Below are 27,842 nucleotides of genomic sequence, written 5' to 3'. Positions count from 1 at the left end.
GAAGAAAGGAATGAAGACGGGACCAAATGGAGGTTCCTGGAGCACAGGGGACCGCTGTTTCCTGCGGAATACCAACTGTTTCCCGATGATGTCAATTTCTACTATGACGGTGAGTGCGTTGATGGAGCGGCAACGCTTTTGACATTGCATGTTATGTTTAAAACATGTTGAGGGAAAGAAGAGTGTTTGTGTGAGGGCGTGTTATCTGTGCTCAGAGAAAGCAGTGAAATTGAATCCAAGTCTAACCCATGTATTTTTCCCCTATATAGAAAGGGTTAATAATGTTTTCTACGATTTATGTGTTTTCACGTAAATCCCCCTAGTTCCACTAGAGGGCGCAGCGGACTATGTCACGTCAGTCTAGAAATTACCAGCAAACAGATTTCTGCAGAGAAAGTAGCTACAAACTTCGATAAAGGTTTAAAATTAAAATAACCCCTTTTAATTTGAGTTGGTTTAGTAAAACCTTTAGTATTAACAAAGACCAAGTGTCATTGATGTACATTTAATTTTGATGATATGAGTTCATATTTCATGTAGATATTAAAAAAACCAATCGAAGACAAAGTTGTATTATTAATATTGGTCTCTGAAAGAAGTAAGTAAGTTATAGCTCACGATGCTGATAGCTGAACTAGCTAAATAATGAACGAGGCATTCAGTTAATTTGTGAATTTGGTTTGTGTGTGTGAGTTAACGTGAGTTGATGCTAATTGATGTAACTTTGATATAGATTAAGCACTGTACAGTCAAGATTCATATTTAGGTTTGAACTCTAATTGAAGCCGCTGCTGCGTGCAGGTTGGTTTTTTTTGTGGACTTTGAGGAAGTTGATCGGCGAGCCAGGACCCCCGAGCACGAGCGCCCGAGCTCAACTGCATGCACACGCTCCACTCTGCATGTTCTCCACCCGGCACGCTGCACGCGCCAGGAACAGCATCACCATGTGCCCAGGCTGCAGCAACGCACAGGAGACAGATAAGCAAATTGAGCGCTCTGAACCAACCTATTAGTCACAGGAAATCTTATTGGCCAATGTGTACATATGTTTGATATTACTGATAAGGGATTAGATTATTGCTAATAAAAGACCGTCATTTAATATTTGTTTTTTTATACCTTGTCCGTGTGCCTTGAATACTCATAGTCAACCTAGAGTCTTTAACCCTTTACTAGAGTGTTTAACCCTTTGAGTTTTGATAAGAATTAATGCATCAGATATCTAGGCATGAAGAGAACCTGTTACATAAGCACTTTGTGGCGAGCCAGCCAGGAGTATTTAAGGAGAGGTATTATATATTAATTATTAATTAGCCGATGATTAATATTTTTTTTCTGATTTCAAAAACAAACTAAGTGAATTCAAAATGGATGTTATGAATATGTATGGTGTTCATGCAAAAAGGTCACTGCGTGTGTATGGCATTACTGCCACTGATACTGATAATGCTATCGTTGATACTTTTAATCAGTATGGAGCGGTTGTAAAGGTAGTCAATGCAGTGCAGAGCGAGACTACAGTCATAGTAGAGTTTGATTCAGAGGCACCAGTTACACTTCTTGAGCCAGATCTTCCCCTTGATATAAGCAGTATGGTAGACACTACGGCAAAGTGGTGCGTAGATAGGCTAGAAGTACCAGTACCGCCCACAGACCAGACCCCAGCTTGTGTAGTTACCGCCCCTGACTCAGACAGCAGTAGTGAGTCTGATGATAGTGTATGTTCTGAAAATAGCATGACCCCCTTATTCCGCCGACCTCTGAAGAAGATTGACCACAAGAAGCCTGACCCACTTCTTTTACTCTGCGTTTCTAAAATGTCACCCCAGCCTGTGGTTCGAAGTGAAATCTCTCCCACCAAGACAATCAGGCTGGATGATGACGACGTAGTAAATCCACCAGAAGCACAACGCCTTGTAGTCGAACATGTGATCAAGAGTGATGCCTCCACCACACAAAATCAGTCCAAATGGCTGCAGTCTTTCTCCGGCAAAGTTCCAAAGCCACCCGGTGAAGCTGACTGAGACATGGTGTCTGCAAGTGGAACTGATGACTTACGACCGTGTGCCAGTGGAGGTACAGCGGAGGAAAATCTTGGAGAGTCTGCTTCCCCCAGCTTCGGATGTTGTGAAGCAGCTTGGATCCTCTGCTTCTCCCCAAGACTATGTAAAACTACTGGACTCAGCTTATGGCGTTGTGGAGGATGGAGAGGAGATCTTCACCAAATTCCTGAACACCAATCAAAATCCAGGTGAGAAAGCATCCGAGTACCTGCAACGGCTGCAGGTGCTCCTGACCACTGCAGTGAAGCGGAAAGGGATAAAACAAAAAGACTCAAACCGTCAGCTCCTCAAGCAATTCAAGCGCGGCTGTTGGGACCACACTCTCATCATGCAGCTGGAGCTGAAATCTGAGAAAGCCCTTGACTTCGCAGAGCTGCTGCTGGAGCTGCGAACCGAAGAGGACAGGAGAGCCACAAAAATGGACCGCATGCACCTCTGCCATTTCGGGAGCTCCAAGCTGAAGCCCACGGCTAATGTGTAGGCTGTGTCCGGACTCGATCCATTCACCAATCCAAATGACGGAGTCCTACAGGCGTATATCTCCGAGACAGAGAGCCTGAGAAAACAGGTTACAGAGCTGAAGACGCAGTTGAGCACAAGGAAACCTAAAAGAGGAAGGGAAGACAAGCCACGCGCAGCTGAAAAACAAGAACAGCCCACACCTCGAGTTGAAGCTCAAGCCCAACGGGCGACGCCAAAGCAACCTAGAGCCTGGTTCTGCTTCAAATGTGGTGAAGATGGCCACATAGACAAAGGGTGTGAAAACCCAGCCAACAAACTGGCTGTCGACAAAAAGTATCAAGAGCTGCGTACAAAACAAGATCTGTGGAAGGCCACGCAAGACCTGCCGTCAAACTGGATAGGGTTTCAGTAGCGGGACATACTGAGGCCGACAACATTGAGAGTCCCAATGATAGTTCCGAGTCAGAGTCAAAACACAACAGAACCCCCAAATGCCCCCAAATGCCATGCACTTACCCAGTCCACTGACAAGCTTATCAATGGCTTAGTTGGACCACGATGCACTGCAGTAATCACTATCGAAGGAAGTCGGTGTAGTTCCCTTCTTGACTCAGGCTCACAGGTGACCACTATATCTAAGTCTTTTCATGATACTTACCTGCCATCCAGACCTATTCTCCCACTAGATAATATCATAGAAGTAGAGGGGGCAGGGGGGCACGTCGTTCCCTACTTAGGTTATATCAGTCGACATTTTCTTCTCAAAAGAGATAGTTGGCAAGTCTAGAACTGTTAGTACTTTAGCCCTTGTAGTTCCAGACTGCAGATCCAACATCGAGGTCCCTATTCTCATAGGTACTAACACCCTAGACATCCTGTACAAAGCCTGTGCTGTAGACAAAGACACTAAGAACACACCAGAGAACTGCCCCTATGCACCACTAGTCAGAAATCTGTGTAGTAGGTACCAGATCGAGCAACACAACGGCAGAGTAGCTAGAGTTAAACTGCAGAGTAAGGACAATGTCACAGTCCCAGCTGGACAAAAGATGGTGTTAAATGGTTACACTAGAAACGTACCTGCTGTAGCTGGAGTCCCCTGCCCACTCAGTTTAGTCTGCCCAGTGGTCTGTTTTTCTGTAGTTATGTCGTGTCCTGCCCAAGACAGACATCCTTCAAGGTCCCTATCCTACTCAGGAACGAAACTGCCCATGACATAACAGTGCCGGCGAGACGCAATATCGCTGAGCTTTCTATCCCTTTATCTCTCTCTTCACTGCCGACTCCTTCAAAGGAAAACCAGGAACACCAAGTGTCGCACTCTCCCACCACTGCTGAGAGCAATGCTCAGTGTCTTAGTAGCCCTGAGAACAAGATCATCTTCAACTTCAACGATTCCCCTCTGTCAGAGGAGTGGAAAGCAAGGATCACAGACAGGCTAAATTCCATCCCAGAGGTGTTTGCAGTCGGTGACCTTGACTACGGTCACACAACAGCTGTCAAACACAAGATCCGTCTCTCTGATCCGACCCCTTTCAAACAAAGGGCCCGATCCACCCATCAGACTACGAGGCGGTCCGTCTCCACCTGAAAGAGCTCAGTGACACCAACATCATTAGGCAGTCTGAGAGCCCTTTCGCATCTCCGATAGTCATCGCGAAGAAGAAGAGTGGCGCCATCCGGCTCTGTGTCGACTATCGGAGGTTGAATAGCCAGACTATCAAGGACGCGTACGCCCTTCCAAATATAGAGGAAGCCTTCGCTACGCTCACAGGATCAAAGTGGTTCTCAGTAATGGATTTAAAATCCGGCTACTACCAAGTGGAAATGGAGGAGGATGACAAGTACAAGACAGCCTTTGTAACACCCATGGGCTTTTGGGAGTTCAATAGGATGCCACAAGGTGTCACCAATGCGCCCAACACTTTTCAAAGAGTCATGGAGAAGTGTATGGGCAGCCTGAACCTGAACAAAGTTCTCGTATTCCTGGACGATTTAATCGTCTTTTCAGACACCCTGGAACAACACGAACAACGCCTCATGCATGTGCTGAGCCGACTAAAGGACTTTGGTCTGAAGTTATCCCCAGACAAATGCCACTTCTTTCAGAAGTCAGTGAAATAATTGGGACACGTTGTCTCAGAAAACGGAGTAGAGACTGACCCTGGAAAAATCACAGCACTCACCACATGGCCAAGGCCAACCAACATCCGCAAACTGAAATCCTTCTTAGGATTCACCGGATATGACAGAAGGTTCGTGCAAGATTACGCAAAAATTGCAAAGCCACTGAATGGGCTACATCCCACCGAGGAGGAAGTCTAGGAACACCAAGCCCTTCTCCAATGCTGATCTGAAGCAACCCTTGGATGGAAAGTGGACATCAAAATGTGAGGATGCATTCAAAATGCTCATCGAGAAACTGACGACAGCTCCAATCCTAGGGTTTGCTAATCCCAAATGTCCCTACATTTTACATACTGATGCCAGTCTATTTGGACTTGGTGCAGCTCTCTACCAAGAACAAGATGGTCATCTGCGTGTCATCGCCTTTGCAAGTAGAGGTCTGTCCAACTGTGAGAAGAGATACCCCACTCACAAACTAGAATTCCTCGCCCTCAAGTGGGCAGTTACGGACAAATTCTACGACTACCTCTATGGAGCTGAGTTCACCATCATGACCGACAACAACCCGTTGACTTAGGTGTTGACCTCTGCCAAGCTCGACGCCGCAGGACACCGGTGGCTTGCAGCCCTGTCCAGCTTCAACTTCAACATCCAGTACAGAGCTGGCAAGCAAAATCAAGAGGCGGACGGTCTGTCCCGACGTCCTCATGACCCGGAAGGGGCTGATCACAGTACCAAGAATGAGGACGAAAGAGCGCAAGTTACCGCCCCTGTGGTAGGGGTGTTCAGGAAGGAGGAAACTGAACATGTCTTCCCCAAAGAAGCAGTGAAATCTGTCTGTCAAAGACATGAGCTAGAGAATGCTACCGACAGTGATGAGGGAAGCCACTCAATTGCCCTAGTCCAGTGTCTTGCTCTCAATGTGAGTGCTATCCCAGCAGAGTTCTCTCAAGCTGACTTACTCCTTGGATCGAGCACTCTTCCCAGGATGTCGCAGCAAGATTGGGCTGCAGAACAAAGGAATGATCCCACAATCAGCAGAGTGATGAACATTGTCAGTACAGGGAAATGTCTGTCCTACCATGTAAGGCAACAGGAAGAGAGAGAAGTGCGACTCATGCTCAGAGTTGCAGATCAACTTGTACTCAACAATGGAGTTATGTACAGGAGACGCAGGAGAACCTTCCTTCCAATTAGTTCTTCCAACAAATATCGAAAATGGCTCTGAAGAGTCTGCATGATGCCGTCGGTCATATGGGAATCGACAGGACGCTGGATCTTGTCCGCACACGTTTCTATTGGCCACGGCTGGCGATGGATGTAGACAACAAGATCAGAACATGTGAGCGATGTATCAGGCGAAAGGCAAGAGCAGAGAAGACAGCCTGTCTGGTGAACACCAAAACCAGTCGACCACTCGAGTTAGTGTGTATGGACTACCTGTCACTAGAGCCTGATGGCCGAGGGACAAAGAACATTCTAGTTATAACTGATCATTTCACCAAATATGCGGTGGCCGTCCCTACTGCCGACCAGAAAACAAAGACTGTCGCCAAGACCTTGTGTAGCAATTTCTTTGTCCATTACGGACTGCCAGAACGTCTTCACAGCGACCAAGGTCGAGATTTTGAGTCGGCGATAATCAAAGATCTCTGCCTGCTCCTAGGCATAAAGAAGACACAAACTACGCCCTATCATCCACAGGGAAACCCCGTGGAACGCTTCAACCGAACGCTACTGGAGATGCCCGGAACTCTTCAAGTGGAGGACAAAATCAAGTGGCGTGACTTCGTTCAGCCACTCGTGCATGCCTACAATTGCACGAAAAATGACACAACTGGCTACTCTCCCTACCAATTAATGTTTGGAAGACATCCAAGCCTTCCCATCGACGTGGCGTTTGGACTCCATCTAGAGGAACAGAGCAAAGACACTCACACTGAGTATTTGAAGAAACTGAGGGAAAGTTTACAGGAAAGCTACAAACTTGCCATTGAGCACAGCAAAAAGACAGCTCAGCGCAACAAGCAAAGATATGACCTCAAGGTCAGAGAGTCAGTCCTCGAGGTCGGAGATCTTGTCCTCGTCAAGAATGTCGGGATCAGAGGGAAACACAAGATAGCTAACAGGTGGAGCCAAACTGTGTACAAAGTTGTGAAACACATCGGGCAAGAATGTCGGGATCAGAGGGAAACACAAGATAGCTAACAGGTGGAGCCAAACTGTGTACAAAGTTGTGAAACACATCAGTCAAGAATGTCAGGATCAGAGGGAAACACAAGATAGCTAACAGGTGGAGCCAAACTGTGTACAAAGTTGTGAAACACATCAGTGATTCTCCGGTCTACGTAGTGGCTCCTGCCGCCTCGGATGGTCCAGAGAAGACGATACACCGCGACTTGCTGTTGCCCTGTGGGTTTCTCACTCCCCCTGCATCGCCTGAACCGGATCAAGAGAGTGGAAGGAAGGCAAAAGCCAAAGCTCCGAAGAGAACTCAGGAAACAGAGGAAGGATTGGAGGAAACGGTTGATCAACCCAGTGAAGACGAAATGGAGTACTACTATACTCCCAAGGACACAATATATCCAACGTGGAAGGCCACGCAAGACCTGCCGTCAAACTGGATAGGGTTTCAGTAGCGGGACATACTGAGGCCGACAACATTGAGAGTCCCAATGATAGTTCCGAGTCAGAGTCAAAACACAACAGAACCCCCAAATGCCCCCAAATGCCATGCACTTACCCAGTCCACTGACAAGCTTATCAATGGCTTAGTTGGACCACGATGCACTGCAGTAATCACTATCGAAGGAAGTCGGTGTAGTTCCCTTCTTGACTCAGGCTCACAGGTGACCACTATATCTAAGTCTTTTCATGATACTTACCTGCCATCCAGACCTATTCTCCCACTAGATAATATCATAGAAGTAGAGGGGGCAGGGGGGCACGTCGTTCCCTACTTAGGTTATATCAGTCGACATTTTCTTCTCAAAAGAGATAGTTGGCAAGTCTAGAACTGTTAGTACTTTAGCCCTTGTAGTTCCAGACTGCAGATCCAACATCGAGGTCCCTATTCTCATAGGTACTAACACCCTAGACATCCTGTACAAAGCCTGTGCTGTAGACAAAGACACTAAGAACACACCAGAGAACTGCCCCTATGCACCACTAGTCAGAAATCTGTGTAGTAGGTACCAGATCGAGCAACACAACGGCAGAGTAGCTAGAGTTAAACTGCAGAGTAAGGACAATGTCACAGTCCCAGCTGGACAAAAGATGGTGTTAAATGGTTACACTAGAAACGTACCTGCTGTAGCTGGAGTCCCCTGCCCACTCAGTTTAGTCTGCCCAGTGGTCTGTTTTTCTGTAGTTATGTCGTGTCCTGCCCAAGACAGACATCCTTCAAGGTCCCTATCCTACTCAGGAACGAAACTGCCCATGACATAACAGTGCCGGCGAGACGCAATATCGCTGAGCTTTCTATCCCTTTATCTCTCTCTTCACTGCCGACTCCTTCAAAGGAAAACCAGGAACACCAAGTGTCGCACTCTCCCACCACTGCTGAGAGCAATGCTCAGTGTCTTAGTAGCCCTGAGAACAAGATCATCTTCAACTTCAACGATTCCCCTCTGTCAGAGGAGTGGAAAGCAAGGATCACAGACAGGCTAAATTCCATCCCAGAGGTGTTTGCAGTCGGTGACCTTGACTACGGTCACACAACAGCTGTCAAACACAAGATCCGTCTCTCTGATCCGACCCCTTTCAAACAAAGGGCCCGATCCACCCATCAGACTACGAGGCGGTCCGTCTCCACCTGAAAGAGCTCAGTGACACCAACATCATTAGGCAGTCTGAGAGCCCTTTCGCATCTCCGATAGTCATCGCGAAGAAGAAGAGTGGCGCCATCCGGCTCTGTGTCGACTATCGGAGGTTGAATAGCCAGACTATCAAGGACGCGTACGCCCTTCCAAATATAGAGGAAGCCTTCGCTACGCTCACAGGATCAAAGTGGTTCTCAGTAATGGATTTAAAATCCGGCTACTACCAAGTGGAAATGGAGGAGGATGACAAGTACAAGACAGCCTTTGTAACACCCATGGGCTTTTGGGAGTTCAATAGGATGCCACAAGGTGTCACCAATGCGCCCAGCACTTTTCAAAGAGTCATGGAGAAGTGTATGGGCAGCCTGAACCTGAACAAAGTTCTCGTATTCCTGGACGATTTAATCGTCTTTTCAGACACCCTGGAACAACACGAACAACGCCTCATGCATGTGCTGAGCCGACTAAAGGACTTTGGTCTGAAGTTATCCCCAGACAAATGCCACTTCTTTCAGAAGTCAGTGAAATAATTGGGACACGTTGTCTCAGAAAACGGAGTAGAGACTGACCCTGGAAAAATCACAGCACTCACCACATGGCCAAGGCCAACCAACATCCGCAAACTGAAATCCTTCTTAGGATTCACCGGATATGACAGAAGGTTCGTGCAAGATTACGCAAAAATTGCAAAGCCACTGAATGATCTTACTGTGGGCTACATCCCACCGAGGAGGAAGTCTAGGAACACCAAGCCCTTCTCCAATGCTGATCTGAAGCAACCCTTGGATGGAAAGTGGACATCAAAATGTGAGGATGCATTCAAAATGCTCATCGAGAAACTGACGACAGCTCCAATCCTAGGGTTTGCTAATCCCAAATGTCCCTACATTTTACATACTGATGCCAGTCTATTTGGACTTGGTGCAGCTCTCTACCAAGAACAAGATGGTCATCTGCGTGTCATCGCCTTTGCAAGTAGAGGTCTGTCCAACTGTGAGAAGAGATACCCCACTCACAAACTAGAATTCCTCGCCCTCAAGTGGGCAGTTACGGACAAATTCTACGACTACCTCTATGGAGCTGAGTTCACCATCATGACCGACAACAACCCGTTGACTTAGGTGTTGACCTCTGCCAAGCTCGACGCCGCAGGACACCGGTGGCTTGCAGCCCTGTCCAGCTTCAACTTCAACATCCAGTACAGAGCTGGCAAGCAAAATCAAGAGGCGGACGGTCTGTCCCGACGTCCTCATGACCCGGAAGGGGCTGATCACAGTACCAAGAATGAGGACGAAAGAGCGCAAGTTACCGCCCCTGTGGTAGGGGTGTTCAGGAAGGAGGAAACTGAACATGTCTTCCCCAAAGAAGCAGTGAAATCTGTCTGTCAAAGACATGAGCTAGAGAATGCTACCGACAGTGATGAGGGAAGCCACTCAATTGCCCTAGTCCAGTGTCTTGCTCTCAATGTGAGTGCTATCCCAGCAGAGTTCTCTCAAGCTGACTTACTCCTTGGATCGAGCACTCTTCCCAGGATGTCGCAGCAAGATTGGGCTGCAGAACAAAGGAATGATCCCACAATCAGCAGAGTGATGAACATTGTCAGTACAGGGAAATGTCTGTCCTACCATGTAAGGCAACAGGAAGAGAGAGAAGTGCGACTCATGCTCAGAGTTGCAGATCAACTTGTACTCAACAATGGAGTTATGTACAGGAGACGCAGGAGAACCTTCCTTCCAATTAGTTCTTCCAACAAATATCGAAAATGGCTCTGAAGAGTCTGCATGATGCCGTCGGTCATATGGGAATCGACAGGACGCTGGATCTTGTCCGCACACGTTTCTATTGGCCACGGCTGGCGATGGATGTAGACAACAAGATCAGGACATGTGAGCGATGTATCAGGCGAAAGGCAAGAGCAGAGAAGACAGCCTGTCTGGTGAACACCAAAACCAGTCGACCACTCGAGTTAGTGTGTATGGACTACCTGTCACTAGAGCCTGATGGCCGAGGGACAAAGAACATTCTAGTTATAACTGATCATTTCACCAAATATGCGGTGGCCGTCCCTACTGCCGACCAGAAAACAAAGACTGTCGCCAAGACCTTGTGTAGCAATTTCTTTGTCCATTACGGACTGCCAGAACGTCTTCACAGCGACCAAGGTCGAGATTTTGAGTCGGCGATAATCAAAGATCTCTGCCTGCTCCTAGGCATAAAGAAGACACAAACTACGCCCTATCATCCACAGGGAAACCCCGTGGAACGCTTCAACCGAACGCTACTGGAGATGCCCGGAACTCTTCAAGTGGAGGACAAAATCAAGTGGCGTGACTTCGTTCAGCCACTCGTGCATGCCTACAATTGCACGAAAAATGACACAACTGGCTACTCTCCCTACCAATTAATGTTTGGAAGACATCCAAGCCTTCCCATCGACGTGGCGTTTGGACTCCATCTAGAGGAACAGAGCAAAGACACTCACACTGAGTATTTGAAGAAACTGAGGGAAAGTTTACAGGAAAGCTACAAACTTGCCATTGAGCACAGCAAAAAGACAGCTCAGCGCAACAAGCAAAGATATGACCTCAAGGTCAGAGAGTCAGTCCTCGAGGTCGGAGATCTTGTCCTCGTCAAGAATGTCGGGATCAGAGGGAAACACAAGATAGCTAACAGGTGGAGCCAAACTGTGTACAAAGTTGTGAAACACATCAGTCAAGAATGTCAGGATCAGAGGGAAACACAAGATAGCTAACAGGTGGAGCCAAACTGTGTACAAAGTTGTGAAACACATCAGTGATTCTCCGGTCTACGTAGTGGCTCCTGCCGCCTCGGATGGTCCAGAGAAGACGATACACCGCGACTTGCTGTTGCCCTGTGGGTTTCTCACTCCCCCTGCATCGCCTGAACCGGATCAAGAGAGTGGAAGGAAGGCAAAAGCCAAAGCTCCGAAGAGAACTCAGGAAACAGAGGAAGGATTGGAGGAAACGGTTGATCAACCCAGTGAAGACGAAATGGAGTACTACTATACTCCCAAGGACACAATATATCCAACCATCACTGTTGTCCATGAAATCCCATTGACAAAAGCTAATCCTGTGTTAGAGGATGAACAAGAGCAGACAAGCTGGATCCAGCCTAAACCCTAAGGCAGAGGCATTGTATCCTCCTGATGTCTCAGTTGTGCAGAATGCACTGGATGTCGATGAGGATCAAGCAGTCGAAACCTTACCTGAAAACCTACCAGAAAACCCAGCTGACGACTTGCCTGAAAACAATAATTCCAACGTAGAACTCTCCTCAGATTCTGAAGATGAAGATGTGATCTTCCAACAACCTAGAAGGAGAGAAGAGGTATCCCTGCGGAAGACAGGATGACCAACGATGGAGTTAAGGATAGTTGTGCACCTTCTCAGGAAAATCCTGCACAGGAGGAAGAACCAGAAGTCAGAAGGTCTATGAGACAAAGAATAGATCCTGATAGGTTGACATACAAGTCACTAGGAAACCCCCTACTCCTAGTTATGCACTCCATTCTAGATGGTTTAGACCAAGCTTTTTCCCGAGCTCTTAACTTTACACCTTCCCCTGATATTAGTCAGTTGACGCCTACGCCTTAATTGGAGCGCATGTGAGGACACAGGCAGATTCAGGGGGGGAGGATGTAACCCATGTATTTTTCCCCTATATAGAAAAGGTTAATAATGTTTTCTATGATTTATGTGTTTTCACGTAAATCCCCCTAGTTTCACTAGAGGGCGCAGCGGACTATGTCACGTCAGTCTAGAAATGACCAGCAAACAGATTTCTGCAGAGAAAGTTGCTACAAACTTCGATAAAGGTTTAAAATTAAAATAACCTCTTTTAATTCGAGTTGGTTTAGTAAAACCTTTCGTATTAACAAAGACCAAGTGTCCGACGGTGAAAAGTCCACCTTTCATTGTTTAATATTCAAGTTTAATCGAGCCAAAGCTCCGGTGAGTTTCAGTTCATGAGCCATGCTAAGTATTGGGTGCATTTCGTGTAGTTAATGTTAGCCTATGAAACGGCAGTGCCGTTATGGTTTTCTTTTCATGATTTCATGATGTACATTTAATTTTGATGATATGAGTTCATATTTCATGTAGATATTTAAAAAACCAATCGAAGACAAAGTTGTATTATTAATATTGGTCTCTGAAAGAAGTAAGTAAGTTATAGCTCACGATGCTGATAGCTGAACTAGCTAAATAATGAACGAGGCATTCAGTTCATTTGTGCATTCGGTTTGTGTGTGCGATTTCAAAAACGAACTAAGTGAATGAAAAATGGATGTTATGAATATGTATGGTGTTCATGCAAAAAGGTCATTGCGTGTGTATGGCATTACTGCCACTGATACTGATAATGCTATCATTGATACTTTTAATCAATACGGAGCGGTTGTAAGGGTAGTAAGGGAGGTCAATGCAGTGCAGGGCGAGACTACAGTCATAGTAGAGTTTGATTCAGAGGCACCAGTTACACTTCTTGAGCCAGATCTTCCCCTTGATATAAGCAGTGTGGTAGACACTACGGCAAAGTGGTGCGTAGATAGGCTAGAAGTACCAGTACCGCCCACAGACCAGACCCCAGCTTGTGTAGCTACCGCCCCTGACTCAGACAGCAGTAGTGAGTCTGATGATAGTGTATGTTCTGAAAATAGCATGACCCCCTTATTCCGCTGACCTCTGAAGAAAATTGACCACAAGAAGCCTGACCCACTTCTTTTACTCTGCGTTTCTAAAATGTCACCCCAGCCTGTGGTTCGAAGTGAAATCTTTCCCACCAAGACAATCAAGCTGGATGATGACGACGTAGTAAATCCACCAGAAGCACAACGCCTTGTAGTCGAACATGTGATCAAGAGTGATGCCTCCACCACACAAAATCAGTCCAAATGGCTGCGTTCTTTCTCCGGCAAAGTTCCAAAGCCACCCGGTGAAGCTGACTGAGACATGGTGTCTGCATGTGGAACTGATGACTCACGACCGTGTGCCAGTGGAGGTACAGCGGAGGAAAATCTTGGAGAGTCTGCTTCCCCCAGCTTCGGATGTTGTGAAGCAGCTTGGATCCTCTGCATCTCCCCAAGACTATGTAAAACTACTGGACTCAGCTTATGGCGTTGTGGAGGATGGAGAGGAGATCTTCGCCAAATTCCTGAACACCAATCAAAATCCAGGTGAGAAAGCATCCGAGTACCTGCAACGGCTGCAGGTGCTCCTGACCACTGCAGTGAAGCGGAAAGGGATAAAACAAAAAGACTCAAACCGTCTGCTCCTCAAGCAATTCAAGCGCGGCTGTTGGGACCACACTCTCATCATGCAGCTGGAGCTGAAATCTGAGAAAGCCCTTGACTTCGCAGAGCTGCTGCTGGAGCTGCGAACCGAAGAGGACAGGAGAGCCACAAAAATGGACCGCATGCACCGCCATTTCGGGAGCTCCAAGCTGAAGTCCACGGCTAATGTGCAGGCTGTGTCCGGACTCGATCCATTCACCAATCCAAATCACGGAGTCCTACAGGCGTATATCTCTGAGACAGAGAGCCTGAGAAAACAGGTTACAGAGCTGCAGACGCAGCTGAGCACAAGGAAACCTAAAAGAGGAAGGGAAGACAAGCCACGTGCAGCTGAAAAACAAGAACAGCCCACACCTCGAGTTGAAGCTCAAGCCCAACGGGCGACGCCAAAGCAACCTAGAGCCTGGTTCTGCTTCAAATGTGGCGAAGATGGCCACATAGCCAAAGGGTGTGAAAACCCAGCCAACAAACTGGCTGTCGACAAAAAGTATCAAGAGCTGCGTACAAAACAAGATCTGTGGAAGGCCACGTAAGACCTGCCGTCAAACTGCATAGGGTTTCAGTAGCGGGACATACTGAGGCCGACAACATTGAGAGTCCCAATGATAGTTCCGAGTCAGAGTCAAAACACAACAGAACCCCCAAATGCCATGCACTTACCCAGTCCACTGACAAGCTTATCAATGACTTAGTTGGACCACGATGCACTGCAGTAATCACTATCGAAGGAAATCGGTGTAGTTCCCTTCTTGACAGGTGACCACTATATCTAAGTCTTTTCATGATACTTACCTGCCATCCAGACCCATTCTCCCACGAGATAATATCATAGAAGTAGAGGGGGCAGGGGGGCACGTTGTTCCCTACTTAGGTTATATCGAAGTTTTTCTTCTCAAAAGAGATAGCTGGCAAGTCTGGAACTGTTAGTACTTTAGCCCTTGTAGTTCCAGACTGCAGATCCAACATCGAGGTCCCTATTCTCATAGGTACTAACACCCTAGACATCCTGTACAAAGCCTGTGCTGGAGACAAAGACACTAAGAACACACCAGAGAACTGCCCCTATGCACCACTTGTCAGAAATCTGTGTAGTAGGTACCAGATCGAGCAACACAATGGCAGAGTAGCTAGAGTTAAACTGCAGAGTAAGGACAATGTCACAGTCCCAGCTGGACAAAAGATGGTGTTAAATGGTTACACTAGAAACGTACCTGCCGTAGCTGGAGTCCCCTTGATGGTAGAACCGCCCACTCAGTTTAGTCTGCCCAGTGGTCTGTTTTTCTGTAGTTATGTCGTGTCCTGCCCAAGACAGACATCCTTCAAGGTCCCTATCCTACTCAGGAACGAAACTGCCCATGACATAACAGTGCCGGCGAGACGCAACATCGCTGAGCTTTCTATCCCTTTATCTCTCTCCTCACTGCCGACTCCTTCAAAGGAAAACCAGGAACACCAAGTGTCGCACTCTCCCACCACTGCTGAGAGCAATGCTCAGTGTCTTAGTAGCCCACAGAACAAGATCACCTTCAACTTCAACAATTCCCCTCTGTCAGAGGAGTAGAAAGCAAGGATCACAGACAGGCTAAATTCCATCCCAGAGGTGTTTGCAGTCGGTGACCTTGACTACGGTCACACAACAACTGTCAAACACAAGATCCGTCTCTCTGATCCGACCCCTTTCAAACAAATTACCCGACCTAGCCACCCATCAGACTACGAGGCGGTCCGTTTCCACCTGAAAGAGCTCTGTGACGCCAACATCATTAGGGAGTCTGAGAGCCCTTTCGCATCTCACATACTCATCGCGAGAGTTCAATAGGATGCCACAAGCACTTTTCAAAGAGTCATGGAGAAGTGTATGGGCAGCCACTTCTTTCAGAAGTCAGTGAAATACTTGGGACACGTCTCAGAAAACGGAGTAGAGACTGACCCTGGAAAAATCACAGCACTCACCACATGGCCAAGGCCAACCAACATCCGCAAACTGAAATCCTTCTAAAGTCTAAGAACACCAAGCCCTTCTCCAATGCTGATCTGAAGCAACCCTTGGATGGAAAGTGGACATCAAAATGTGAGGATGCATTCAAAATGCTCATCGAGAAACTGACGACAGCTCCAATCCTAGGGTTCGCTAATCCCAAATGTCCCTACATCTTACATACTGACGCCAGTCTATACGGACTTGGTGCAGCTCTCTACCAAGAACAAGATGGTCATCTGCGTGTCATCGCCTTTGCAAGTAGAGGTCTGTCCAACTGTGAGAAGAGATACCCCACTCACAAACTAGAATTCCTCGCCCTCAACACTTACGTGTTGACCTCTGCCAAGCTCGACGCCCCAGGACACCGGTGGCTTGCTGCCCTGTCCAGCTTCAACTTCAACATCCAGTACAGAGCTGGCAAGCAAAATCAAGATGCGGACGGTCTGTCCCGACGTCCTCATGACTCGGAAGAGGCTGATCACAGTACCACAGTGCACGGTTCATGAAGGAGGAAACTGAACATGTCTTCCCCAAAGAAGCAGTGAAAGCTGTCTGTCAAAGACATGAGCTAGAGAATGCTACCGACAGTGATGAGGGAAGCCACTCAATTGCCCTAGTCCAGTGTCTTGCTCTTGATGTGAGTGCTATCCCAGCAGAGTTCTCTCAAGCTGACTTACTCCTTGGATCGAGCACTCTTCCCAGGATGTCGCAGCAAAATTGGGCTGCAGAACAAAGGAATGATCCCACAATCAGCAGAGTGATGAACATTGTCAGTACAGGGAAACGTCTGTCCTACCGTGTAAGACAACAGGAAGAGCGACTCATGCTTAGAGTTGCAGATCAACTTGTACTCAACAATGGAGTTATGTACAGGAGACGCATGTACAGAACCTTCCTTCCAATTAGTTCTTCCAAGCAAATATCGAGAAATGGCTCTGAAGAGTCTGCATGATGCCGTCGGTCAAATGGGAATCGGCAGGACACTGGATCTTGTCCGCACACGTTTCTATTGGCCACGGCTGGTGATGGATGTAGACAACAAGATCAGGACATGTGAGCGATGTATCAGGCGAAAGGCAAGAGCAGAGAAGACTGGTCTGGTGAACATCAAAACCAGTCGACCACTCGAGTTAGTGTGTATGGACTACCTGTCACTAGAGCCTGATGGCCGAGGGACAAAGAACATTCTAGTTATAACTGATCATTTCACCAAATACGCGGTGGCCGTCCCTACTGCCGACCAGAAAACAAAGACTGTCGCCAAGACCTTGTGTAGCAATTTCTTTGTCCATTACGGACTGCCAGAACGTCTTCACAGCGACCACGGTCGAGATTTTGAGTCGGCGATAATCAAAGATCTCTGCCTGATCCTAGGCATAAAGAAGACACAAACTACGCCCTATCATCCACAGGGAAACCCCGTGGAACGCTTCAACCGAACGCTACTGGAGATGCTCGGAACTCTTCAAGAGGAGGACAAGATCAAGTGGCGTGACTTCGTTCAGCCACTCGTGCATGCCTACAATTGCACGGAAAATGACACAACTGGCTACTCTCCCTACCAATTAATGTTTGGAAGACATCCAAGCCTTCCCATCGATGTGGCGTTTGGACTCCATCTAGAGGAACAGAGCAAAGACACTCACACTGAGTATTTGAAGAAACTGAGGGAAAGTTTACAGGAAAGCTACAAACTTGCCATTGAGCACAGCAAAAAGACAGCTCAGCGCAACAAGCAAAGATATGACCTCAAGGTCAGAGAGTCAGTCCTCGAGGTCGGAGACCTCGTCCTCGTCAAGAATGTCGGGATCAGAGGGAAACACAAGATAGCTAACAGGTGGAGCCAAACTGTGTACAAAGTTGTGAAACACATCGGTCAAGAATGTCGGGATCAGAGGGAAATACAAGATAGCTAACAGGTGGAGCCAAACTGTGTAGAAAGTTGTGAAACACATCGGTCAAGAATGTCGGGATCAGAGGGAAACACAAGATAGCTAACAGGTGGAGCCAAACTGTGTACAAAGTTGTGAAACACATCGGTCAAGAATGTCGGGATCAGAGGGAAATACAAGATAGCTAACAGGTGGAGCCAAACTGTGTACAAAGTTGTGAAACACATTGGTCAAGAATGTCGGGATCAGAGGGAAACACAAGATAGCTAACAGGCGGAGCCAAACTGTGCACAAAGTTGTGAAACACATCAGTGATTCTCCGGTCTATGTAGTGGCTCCTTCCGCCTCGGATGGTCCAGAGAAGATGATACACCGCGACTTGCTGTTGCCCTGTGGGTTTCTCGCTCCCCCTGCATCGCCTGAACCGGATCAAGAGAGTGGAAGGAAGGCAAAAGCCAAAGCTCCGAAGAGAACTCAGGAAACAGAGGAAGGATTGGAGGAAACGGTTGATCAACCCAGTGAAGACGAAATGGAGTACTACTATACTCCCAAGGACACAATATATCCAACCATCACTGTTGTCCATGAAATCCCATTGACAAAAGCTAATCCTGTGTTAGAGGATGAACAAGAGCAGACAAGCTCAAATGGATCCAACCTAAACCCTGAGGCAGAGGCATTCTATCTTCCTGATGTCTCAGTTGTGCAGGATGCACTGGATGTCGATGAGGATCAAGCAGTCGAAACCTTACCTGAAAACCTACCAGAAAACCCAGCTGACGACTTGCCTGAAAACAATAATTCCAGCGTAGAACTGTCCTCAGATTCTGAAGATGAAGATGTGATCTTCCAACAATCTAGAAGGAGAGAAGATGTATCCCCTGCGGAAGACAGGATGACCAACGATGGAGTTAAGGATAGTTGTGCACCTTCTCAGGAAAATCCTGCACAGGAGGAAGAACCAGAAGTCAGAAGGTCTATGAGACAAAGAATAGAGCCTGATAGGTTGACATACAAGTCACTAGGAAACCCCTACTCCTAGTTATGCACTCCATTCTAGATGGTTTAGACCAGGGATCGGCAACCCTGCTCCTGGAGAGCCGCAAGGTGTGCTGGCTTTCGTCTCCACCTTAAAATAAGCAAGCGACTCAGACCCAAGAAACCAGGTGAGGTGAGTTAACTGTGTAATCAACGGCTTTCATTGATCAATTAATGCCAAGCAACAACGAAAGCCAGCACACCCTGTGGCTCTCCAGGACCAGGGTTGCCGACCCCTGGTTTAGACCAAGCTTTTTCCCAAGCTCTTAACTTTACACCTTCCCCTGATATTAGTCAGCTGACGCCTACTGCAGAGAAAGTACCTACAAACTTTGATAAAGGTTTAAAATTTAAATAACCCCTTTTAATTTGAGTTGGTTTAGTAAAACCTTTCGTATTAACAAAGACCAAGTGTCCGACGGTGAAAAGTCCACCTTTCATTTTTTAATATTCAAGTTTAATCGAGCAGAAGCTTCGGTGAGTTTCAGTTCATGAGTCATGCTAAGTATTGGGTGCATTTCGTGTAGCTAATGTTAGCCTATGAAACGGCAGTGCCGTTATGGTTTTCTTTTCGTGATTTCATGATGTACATTTAATTTTGATGATATTAGTTCATATTTCATGTAGATATTTAAAAAACCAATCGGAGACAAAGTTGTATAATTATAGCTGAATTATAGCTGAACTAGCTAAATAATGAACGAGGCATTCAGTTAATTTGTGCATTTGGTTCGTGTGTGCGATTTAACGTGAGTTGACGTTAATTGATGTAACTTTGATCTAGATTAAGCACTGTACAGTCAAGATTCATATTTAGGTTTGAACTCTAATTGAAGCCGCTGCTGCGTGCAGGTTGGTTTTTTTGTGGACTTTGAGAAAGTTGATCGGCGAGCCAGGACCCCCGAGCACGAGCGCCCTAGCTGAACTGCATGCACACGCTCCACTCTGCATGTTCTCCACCCGGCACGCTGCACGCGCCAGGAACAGCATCACCATGTGCCCAGGCTGCAGCAACGCACAGGAGACAGATAAGCAAATTGAGCGCTCTGAACCAAAATCACACTACCCGGATAGATGGGACATTTTGACATTTAAAAATTTATTTTTAAGGTTGCAACCTATTAGTCACAGGAAATCTTATTGGCCAATGTGTGCATATGTTTGATATTATTGATAAGGGATTTGATTATTGCTAATAAAAGACCGGCATTTAATATTTGTTATTTTATACCTTGTCCGTGTGCCTTGAATACTCCTAGAGTCAACCTAGAGTCTTTAACCCTTTACTAGAGTGTTTAACCCTTTGAGTTTTGATAAGAATTAATGCATCAGATATCTAGGCCCAAATAGAACCTGTTACACAAGAGCAGAGGAAGTGGCCTTCTTCTATGCTCAGATGCTGGATCATGAGCGTACCACCTGTGACGTGTTCTGTAAGAACTTCCTCACAGACTGGAGAAGGGTGAGGAAGGGGAGAGCAGGGAGTGAAGGAAAAAAATGGGGTGGGGGTGGTAGGGGTAGGTGACTGTTTAGTTGATTTTGTTGGGTTGGTTTGTTTGTTAATAGGGGCATTTCACCCACACATTTAATTAAAGTACCGTCAAATGCTGTCAAATCTCGAAAATTATTCATATATCTCAGCAAAATTATATGGATGGTTTGATAGTGCCCTGCGTAAGTGAAAAGACTTTCATTTTTGTTTGAACTGCCCTTTTAATCGGTTCCTTGCATGTGTTTCTCTGCACAGGAGATGACTCCAGAGGAGAGCATGTTGATTACAGACTTGAATAAGTGCGATTTCTTCAAGCTTTTCTACCTGAAAAAGAGGAGGGTGGATGCCAAATATAATATGAGCAAGGAGGAGAAACAGGTGGGTGTGGCTCCAACCATCAAGTGGCTGGGGTAAAGTCTGACAGCTCAGGTCCTTCTTAAGCATTTCCTTCGCCCCTCTGCCTGTCCCTCCCACTCTCAGTCTCATTATTTGTGTGTTTCCAGGTCATCACAGAGGCCAATAAGAGGCTTATGGAAGAGTATGGCTACTGCACTCTGAACCAGCACCGTGAACGCATTGGAAACTTCCGGATTGAGCCCCCGGGCCTCTTCCATGGCCAAGGGGAACATGCCAAAGAGGGCATGCTGAAGAGGAGGATTCAGCCTGAGGACATAATCATCAACTGCAGCAAGTAAGAGGCATGCTGGGAGCTAGAGGCATGCGGGGAGTGAAGCATGCTGGGAACTAGAGGCATGATAGGAGTGAAGCATGCTGGGAGCTAGAGGCATGATGATAGGAGTGAAGCATGCTGGGGGCTAGAGGCATGATAGGGATGAAGCATGCTGGGAGTTAGAGGCATGCGGGGAGTGAAGCATGCTGGGAGCCAGAGGCATGAGGGGAGTGAGGGCTCCCTGGTAAAGTTGATGGATGTTGTTAGTGAGAAGCATAAGTGTAGAGAGAAAAAGAGAACACCACCCTTGCCCTCCCCACAGACAGGCACGTATCCCAGAGCCTCCTGGTCACCAGTGGAAGGAAGTTCGCCATGACAACACTGTTACATGGCTAGCCAGCTGGACAGAGAAAATTCAGGGGGCCAGCAGATACATCAGGCTTAATGCCAGCTCCAAACCTCAGGTACCCGCTGGACCCAACCATTCACAAAAACCACACAAGACATGTAGATCACCATCCTTACAGACAGAAAGTGATGTAACAGCAAGCAAAGTAGACCTTTTGTGCTGTCCACCCAGGGTGAGAAGGACTGGGAGAGGTATGAGCTGGCCCGGAGACTGCACTCCTACGTTGACCAGATCCGGTCCCAGTACTACCAGGACATGGATTCGGCAGAGATGGCGATTCGGCAGAGAGCCACCGCTCTCTACTTCATTGACAAAGTGAGTGGAGGGCGGGACTTCCTGTCTCCGACAGGTCTCTACAGTCTCTTCACTAGCTGAGCATGCGGTCTCAAGATGTGATGTGGAAATGACCGCCGCCCTTCGATTCGAGACGATAGGGCCAATTTCATTACAGATTCGGTCAAATCACAATGCAATTTGAAAAAACAAGTAAATAATGAATAGAAAAATAACCTGTCATTAGTCATCAACTGAGAAAACGCAGTCGCTAAGGAAGTGACAAAACGGTTTTCAGCGTCAGAAATTGTCAGTGATGATTTTTCAGTTGATGACCTGAATATAAATGAGTTGTGTCGCTGCAGCTGGCCCTGAGTGTGGGGAGCGAAAAGGAGGTGAGCTGCTCCTCTCTCCATGTGAAAAACGTCACTCTGCACAAAGACCGTGACAGGAATGAGTACACGGTGGAGTTCGACTTCCTGAGGGAAGACCTAATCCGCTCCTACAATAAAGTGCCCGTCACGCAGAGGGTGAGTGGAGACGCCGGACCGAACGTTTCCTTAATATTTCATCAACGCTGCACTTAGGTTTCTTCACTATGAGCAGTGCCTGTTTATGCAGATGGTTCTCCTGTTGTTCTGTGATCCAGGTCTATAAAAACCTCAAGGATTTCATTGAGGCCAAGGAAGCAGGGGACAAATTGTTCAACCTACTGACCGTGAGTCTCCAACCTGATTGTTTCTGTGCTGACAGAAAGTCTATAGTTGAATGATCGTCTGTGTTTTGTATGTCTGTGTCTTTGGGTGTCAAAAACACTCCCATTCTCTCGCTCCCTGCTCAGACATCCACTCTAAATGAGTACATCAGCTCACTGATGCCCGGTCTGACCGCCAAAGTGTTTCGAACACAAAACACCTCTGTCGCCCTGCAAAAGAGCCTGAGAGAACGGTCCTGCTGTGGGTATCTTCACCTCTACTCTACTACTACTAATCTACCCACCCCTACAGCCAGTCTTATACACCTGTACTCAGTGTACGCTGTGTTACTCACTTGTACTCAGTGTACGCAGTCTTAAACATCTGTACTCAGTTTTACACACCTGTACTCAGTCTTACACACCTGCACTCAGTTTTACACACCTGTACTCAGTTTTACACACCTGTACTCAGTCTTACACACCTGTACTCAGTGTACTCAGTGTTACACACCTGTACGCAGTCTTATACAGTATTTTCTTTCTCCCTCTTTTCCTCCCCCATTCTCCCTCTCCCCCTTCTCTCATAACAGTGTGTAAAACCCCACGCTAACCCAATGATGGAATTTAACGGGGGCCGAAGGGGGTTTTGAGTGCTTGTCCTTCTGGCGTTGCTGGGAGAACATTAGTAGGGTTAATTATTATCCTCCGTACAAGAACAGAGCACAATTATGTTTAAGAATATACTGGGTCCGTTGCCATGGGTCGGATATGGATTGACCTGCCCCATATCCCGCTTACAGCTGGCCAGAAACGGATCAGTACAATTCTTAATATTCTCCGTTCTCAAACGGGGCCGTATTGTATGCTTAGTGGTTACTATAGTTTTACTCATTTATCTGACTCCGTTTAAAATATAATTTAGAAATTTGGGTTTGCAACTTACGCGGACCTCGGGAGTGATTACATTCGACTTGTACCTTAAGAATAGCTAGTGCCACAGAACAAGCTAATGGGGATCCTTTTAATAAACAATAAACCTGCGCCACCATTACTCAATATATGCTCTCGCGATTAACATTATTGCTGAAATCTCAGTTCGGTGTAGAACTCAGAGGCTGAGGGTCCACTCAACACAATACATGCAAACCTGCCATGATAGTTGCGAGCCCAGGTCGGCGTAGCATTAACTGGGCTCTTTAGAGCTAATTTGACAGGAACCAGCGCCGTAACGCCCAGGGGTTCCCTTCGCGTCAAATCACAAGAGCCGTGCGTCCCCCAACCCTTTAAGTGGCAGAAACTTGCTGGCCTCACAGCTTAGAACATATCACATATGTGCCAAACTGCCGATCGGTCAGTCTTTGGCCTCCCTTTTCCCCCTCAATATGCAGTTGTAATTTAGGCTGAATAGGTACAGGATGAATTAGAGTCATGGAGATCACGCAAGTTACAAACAAAATAGTTTATTCGCAGACAGGTAGGTTATTAGCATTCGAATATCATAATCAATTACAAAATACACAAATTAAGAATAGAGATAGAGTAAATAATCATACCTAGCCTGCTTGGACTACACACAAACACAGAGTATAGAATATGCCGTGTGGAAAGTCGAATACGATCTTCCGCTGCTACACATACATACATACATACATACACAAGACATGTTGTGTGGGAAGTCGAATACGATCTTCCTGATACTTCCTGATGCTTTTATGCCAAATCATACGTTTGAAACCAGGCGGCAGTGCCATAAATCAACCTGGAGGGGTGGTCAAATCTGGAATTTAGACCCCCACCGTTGGGGGTTGTTGAGTAGGGAAAATTAGATGATTACTAAGAGAGGACGTGTAGGTTTTCCCTTGAGTTATTGAAACTATGGTTTATTAAAATCCATTTGGTATGAAATGTATCTCATCCGATTCCTTGATTTTATCAGATCACATCCATACCAAACAGATTACCCTTATGTTTTATTATGTTGCAGTTATCATGAAACTTCCCTCCTGATTATCCATTTTACATGCAATTCCTGTTACCATTACATAAGACTTAATGCAATAATACAAGGATCACATGGGCAATGTTTTCAAGGTGTTACTGGGTCTATTTACTATCTTAATAGCAGTTTTGAATATTTAATCTTGGAGAGCAGTCACCGGTGTAATGACAGCAGTGCCCAAATGAGGGCACTGTGGCATTGTCCGGAGTCTTCCCCCTTGGAAGTGACCAGGTATGGGGTCACAGGGAGGTCACCAATGTTCGGGAGGATTCTTTTCCCATGACCCAACTGGCCTTGGACCACTCATACATCTTAACTCCCCAACAGGTAGTCTAAACAACATTGAAACCCCAGCTCTCAGGCCCCTCACAAATGGCACCCTTCCTGACCTTAACAACTGTGCTACAGGCCGCCCCATCATATCTATGAATGCTGTAGTTGGGAGTTTTCATGATAACTGCATTATGCTGTAAATATGTATTTGTGCCTCTCATGGTAATATTCCTTTTGGATAAACCTGATTTGGGTGAATGAAAGGAAAGGAGACACCCCAGACTGTTTGGTTTCTTCTCCTTATCTCCAAAATCCAGGCCTTAGTTCTTGACCCTAAAAGTGAGTCACCCATCTATAATTTACAGCCAGGCCCACCAGGCAGGGGGCTGAAACACATGACTTCTACAGAGACAGCTTTTGCCCAGTTTCCCCTCGACTCCTGAATGGTTATGCTATCAAAGGTAGACTGTTACAAAAACTATTACACCAGTCGCACTGAAACAATCAGAATAACACCAAACATTACTCTATTCTGACCTGGGATTATCATGAAACATCTTTATAACATCTCCAATATTCCTGTTCTGGAATGTGAGAAAAGGGGGGCCCCCAGGGCCCAAGAAGGCGCCTCTAAGAATCCTTCTCTAGCTCTCCCCCACAGGCATGTGTGCCAACGGTGGGGGCTAACAATGTATGCTCCAGGAGGGGGAAGTCAGCAAGCTGACCAGCGCATGAGACCAAATGTTACTTTTGACTGGCTTAGAAGTGTCAGATGGCCAGGCTGAGAAGCTGCTTGCCTACAACAGGGCAAACTGTGCAGCTGCTGTTCACTGTAACCGCTAGCAGGCGGATACAAAGAACTTTGAGCAGTCCATGGCTGGACTGCATGCCGAGGTACAGTGAGGGATTGAGGGGAGCAGTGCGAAACAGGCCCTTCAGATTCAGGGAGAAAAACTGATCTTGAAAAAACATCTTGCTCTGGCTTCTATGTTCTGTTCTTCTGTGTTCTCCTCCAGATTGACAGTATGACACAGGAGCTTGTGCAGGCCAAGACTGAGCTGACATTGGCCACATGGAAAGCCAAGGGCTGCCCCAACAGCAAGTGGCATGTGTGACTGTCCCAAATGTGGAGTGCTTTTCTCTCACAGGTGTGCATGTGTGTATTGTCCTCATTTGTCTGTGTGTAAACGCACTGTGTGTGTGTGTGTGTGTGTGTGTGTTTCAGTGAGATTAAGAAAAAGCAGAAAGCTACACGCCAGCTTGAGGGCCAGCTACTGAAGCTGAACATTCAGGCACTTCATTGGCAGAGAGGAGGACAGGCAGATCGCCCTGAGAACCTTGACAATCAACTTCCAACAAAAGCCAGAGAGTGAAGTTTGCCTGGGCTATTTATTTTCCTTATGACAAAAGCTGACTTTGTGTTCTGAGCCCCCACTGACCATTCCAACAGCCCTGACCCCTTTCTCCCCATCCCCCACCACAAAAAAAAATGTTGTTTGATTTATGTAATGATTATACTTGATTTGATTTATGTAATTGTATTTACCTGATTAATATGTATGCATTTAAGATATGTATTAAACCCGATGAAATCCTATTAAAATCCATTGCAAAACAATTATCATTGTTATCTGGTATTCATTTTTTGTTTGTGGGATGGCTATCCAGGGTAGAATTTTTGTTGAGTAGCCTACAAACATCTGATGATGTCATAGCCAACAGGAGGGACAGCTATGGAGCATAACATCACACTACATTACATTACATTACAGTCAATAAGCAGATGCTCTTATCCAGAACGACGTACAATAAAGTGCAAATCAAAACCAGGGACAAGTGCATTGAAGACTCCAGAGGAAAGAACAGTTCCAAGTCCTAGAGTGATACATAGATACCTAGATACAACTTGAGCCTTTGAAGAGTATATCAACTTTCCAACTAGCATACCACGTCTTGGCAGCTAGAATACCCAGAATACTAAAATAATTATACATAAGTGCCATTATATCTTATGGCATACACATGGCTAATTATAGCAGTGAGGTAGGAACTGGGGGTAGGGACCACACTGAAGTTCTAATGAACTAACTGAAGTATAGCTGGCAAGGCAGCGTGCTGCATTACTGAAACATAGAGTGTAATGGAAGCAAATATTTATTTCATGTCTTAATGTAATTCCAGCCAAGCTCAGATAGCCAGCCGGCTGCTGGATGTAACATGGGGCATTACTGGAACAGCTGAACTGAGCTATGGCTGAGTAATTTCATTAGAATTAACAGCATGGGAGATGGTTAGTTACGGCACTTTTATCATGAAACATCAAAAAAATAGCTAGCTAGCAACAAAACACTTCATGGATAACTGTATCCATGCTATATGAAAACAGCCTCCTAGCTAACAATTCAGCTGTATGAATGAAACATAGTTTGTAGTGAAGGCACACATCTCTTGCTCCCAAGCTAACTTTTTTGACCTTAGATAATGTAATGAAACCTATTTTGGGGAAACTTCAGTGTGGAGTTCAGTGTGGGGGCCTATAGCCAGTCAGAATCGTCGAGCCATAAGCGGCTTCCAAAACATGACTATGAGAGGAATAGGAAGTGTTCTCACATGGTATGATCTGGAGACTTGGTTCTTCTTCATGTTTGCCTGAAGGTTCCCCACCCTCATGCACGCCTTCGTTTTCCTCACATTGGTCAATTTCTGATAAGAAATAAAATATTAACAATAATCATTGCCAGAAGTGATAATGAACAGACTAGAAATGTGACTACACAATTCAGTAAGTAAACAAACAAAGTAAACAATATGGCAAATAAACTTGACTTGATGTTTCCAATTTGCATCCATTAAGCTAAAATCTGAATTGTGTGTGTCCTTGCATGCGTACATGCATGCGTATGTGTGTGCGTGTGTGCGTGTGCCAGAAATACATTTACACTGGATGAGCTACACTTGAGTTCAAATCCCATCGACAGAAACACATGTAGGCCAAGGTCAGCAGTGAGAGACTTATAATTATAGGTACTGAAGTGACAGTACAACGTTTTGATATGAGACAGACATGATTCAAGCAGCAGCTCTTACCTTGAACTCCTCCTCCAGCCCAATCCGGTCCAGTGGCACCAGTGTGTTGTGGAGCTTGTGGATATCCAGAGAGGATATGTCCAGCTCTGTGTCTCCGTAGAGGCAGTTGTCGTGAGCCACGGACCCCTTGCCGAGCTCAGACCTCACGTTCCCACGAGCAGTACCCCACGAGGAGGTGTCTCGGGGACGAACTCAAGTACTCCGAACGTCCTGGAGCCCTGGTAAGTTCTACTGAACTTCCAGC

The 27,842-nt window shown here is 46.4% G+C and overlaps 1 pseudogene; it reads left to right on the top strand.

The window, feature by feature from the left end:
- On the top strand, positions 1 to 25,938 carry LOC133107686 (DNA topoisomerase 1-like; annotated as a pseudogene).
- The last annotated feature ends 1,904 nt before the right edge of the window (positions 25,939 to 27,842 follow it).

The sequence above is a fragment of the Conger conger genome, chromosome 13 (assembly GCF_963514075.1).
Source record: "Conger conger chromosome 13, fConCon1.1, whole genome shotgun sequence".
Taxonomy (NCBI): domain Eukaryota; kingdom Metazoa; phylum Chordata; class Actinopteri; order Anguilliformes; family Congridae; genus Conger; species Conger conger.
Note: the sequence above shows the minus strand (reverse complement) of the source record. Positions and strands in the feature narration are given on the sequence as shown.